The sequence below is a fragment of the Lupinus angustifolius genome, chromosome LG03, assembly GCF_001865875.1.
Source record: "Lupinus angustifolius cultivar Tanjil chromosome LG03, LupAngTanjil_v1.0, whole genome shotgun sequence".
Taxonomy (NCBI): domain Eukaryota; kingdom Viridiplantae; phylum Streptophyta; class Magnoliopsida; order Fabales; family Fabaceae; genus Lupinus; species Lupinus angustifolius.
In genome coordinates this window covers 22,015,428-22,018,527 of record NC_032011.1, presented here as the reverse complement: position 1 = coordinate 22,018,527, position 3,100 = coordinate 22,015,428, and the positions used below count along the sequence as shown (strand labels likewise).

Here is a 3,100-nt window from a genome sequence, read left to right as displayed (position 1 = left end):
CATCAACAATGAACACATCAACTCTATTTTGGTATCTCTTTAGGACAAATAAATTTGTAATCTAATGTTACATTGTAGCCTACTTTGTGATCAATCAGTGTCTATACTTTTTCTTACAAATTTATAACTCCTTAAGTAAGAATGCTAATGCTGTAATGAAAGAAAATGAGTGGTTAAATTTGAATTGGTCCTAGCAAGCATATTTTAGTGGAAGTTGCCAAAGAGGAGGTCACTTTATTGAGAAAAATAATATCTTTATATTGTCTATACTATACCACTAGATATGCATGGATATATGGTACTAGAGTAATACTTATAACCAACTATAGGTAATAAAACAAGATTGCACTGTTTGTATTATTTGGATCCATTGGTATTACACTATTCCCTAATCTTCTTTATCAGATAAACAAACAACAACAAAAAAGTAGAAGTACAATATTAAAAGATGTCAGAAGTGGGATTTGAACCCACGCTCTCTCACGAGAACCAGAACTTGAGTCTGGCGCCTTAGACCACTCGGCCATCCTGACTTCTGCTAATAAACGGCGCACTTTCTAATAGAGTTCTACTACCTCCATATTTTCTAGTGAAAAGAAATAAGAACGTAAATATTAGACATTTCAACTTAAACATAATACTAATCACTATAGTGCAAATATACTGGAACTTAAATACTACTGAATTTTTTTTAGTATATTGGATAAAAAGAACCAAATTTATTACTAAGGATGAAATATTTCTGGTTTGCGTGTTATCTTTTTATTTTATATGTAATGTGTTTGGTTTGAATGTTGTGCAATTCTTGATAATTATTTTAAGAGCAAATACTCATTTTAGTCCTTCATATTTTTTGATCTTACCAATTTAGTCATTCAAACAAGAAAAGACCTAAAATGGTCACAAAATTTCAAATGAGATCAAATTAGTCATTTTGGGGTCAAATTAGTCCCTACTAAGTGTTATAAAATATGTTAAAAAAGATTAATTTGACCCACATTTGAAATTTTTGAAAACCATTTTAGGTTTTTTCTTTTTTGAAGCACTAAACTAATAAGGTCGAAAAATATGAGGAACTAAAATAAATATTTACTCCTATTTTAAAGAATAATACCAGTTGTTTCCACGGTATCTCCACTAGCCCTTAATGTGTTTACCCTTAAAATGCACATTCATATTTTTGGAATCAAGCATTTTACTAATAAGTTACCCAGACTTTGAGGGCAGTGTAAAAAAGGAGACAATATTTTTATCAAGCTATTCCCAAACTAAGTGGCAATATTTGCATAATAAAATAACCTCTCAAACCATTCCCCAAACTAATAAGCGAGTTAACCTCCCCCCAAACACATTATTGTACAATGATTTAGAATTTTAAATACTCAACTTGAGCAGTGTAACACAACACTCATTATTTAATACCTAGCAAAAGTTGACTATTTGAAGGAAATGACACTTCAATAAAGCCCTTGCATTGATATAGGCAAAGATACAAGAAATATGACATCCAATAGGAATCAATGATGATCTTTTACCGGCAACCAAGTCCAATCATTTTTAGTATTACATCAATAGAAAGTTGTTACAAATACCAATGCTCTTTGGTATGTAAGATTTACTCATTTACATATAGGGGGATTACATTTACCAGATTGAGAGATCCTGAAGTATCATCTTATTTACGAGCAGTTTGTATCATAATGTACCAGCTTCCAAACAAGGGTTATTCTCAAAGCTACAACATTGAAACAAAACAATGCTTATTCATTATTTAGTAGGCAACAAAATATATGAAGAATAACAAGTGTGAATGACTTCACAAGACAAGAAAATCCAATAGAGTTTCCTATTTTGACAAGTATGTTACACCAGCCATCAGGAAAGCTTATAAACTAGCATGTGGCTCACTAGGGATCTAATAAAGTGAATCCCACTTATCGAAGATAATGCCTCTACACTATCCCATGAAGGAGACCAACTTGACCGAGGAAGATGAGCCACGACCTAGCGAGAATGTGACCAACTTGACCAAGACAGATGGGCTACGACCTAACTAGAACAAGACCAACTTGACCGAGACATATGGGTCACAACCTAGCCAAAAGACCGAGACAGATGGGCCACAACCTAGTCAGCTGACCAAGGAAGATGGGTCACGATTGACATTGGATGGCCGAGATAGACTAGGTCACGATCGAGACAGGATGATCGAGGAAGATAGGTTACGACCGAGACAGACATGGACATGATCAAGACAGGCTGACCGAGACAGGCGCACCAAGGCCTGTTTCTTGACTGAGATGGGCGCACAACAATTTGGCCTATGGCGCATCACTGCACTAGTTTTATGCTATTTATTGTTTTGTCTTTTTTATTTGTTTTTTGGCATGTGATGTAATTAGATCCTTCTAGAGTAGTGTATAGGATAATTAGTTAGGTTAGTTGTGTTATTATTGCATTCTCTTGGTAATTCTTGTTGGTTTACTTGCACCACAAGAATCACATTCTCTTTGTATAAATATCCCTTTGGGGTTTATGATCAATAAGAAATTAAGAGGTATATTCAGTTAATTTTCGTAATATGGTATCAAGAGCTTTATCCTAAAGATTCTGCTCACCACTTCACTCAAAATTTTGCACAAATTACCTGCCCAAAACTCTTCTTCCCCACCTCCTCTCTTGCTTCCTCAAACAACCAAGGCATGGCAGACTCATCAACCATTAATCAACAAAGGGATACATAACTCACTCCCAACATCAACAATATACAAAAACCCATACTATCTACACCATGGGGAAAGCCCACGGGTTATTCTAGTCACACCACCATTAGATTTCACAAATTATCACACTTGGGACATGTCAATGAGGAGGGCACTAAAGTCAAAGAACAAATACAAGTTTGTGGATGACACAATCATGGAACCAAACACAACAGACCAGAGTTTGACATAAGGGAGCATTGTAACACTAGGATAGTTTCTTAGATAACAAGATCTCTATCTCCCCAAATTTCACAAAGCATCGTTTATATCGAAAGTGCCCAAGAATTATGGACAAATTTAAAAGAAATGTTCACAAAATGAGACTATTTTCGACT

The 3,100-nt window shown here is 34.7% G+C and overlaps 1 non-coding gene across 1 annotated transcript; it reads right to left on the bottom strand.

The window, feature by feature from the left end:
- Positions 450–533, bottom strand: TRNAL-CAA. Its single transcript has one exon. It is a non-coding gene; the product is annotated as a tRNA-Leu (tRNA).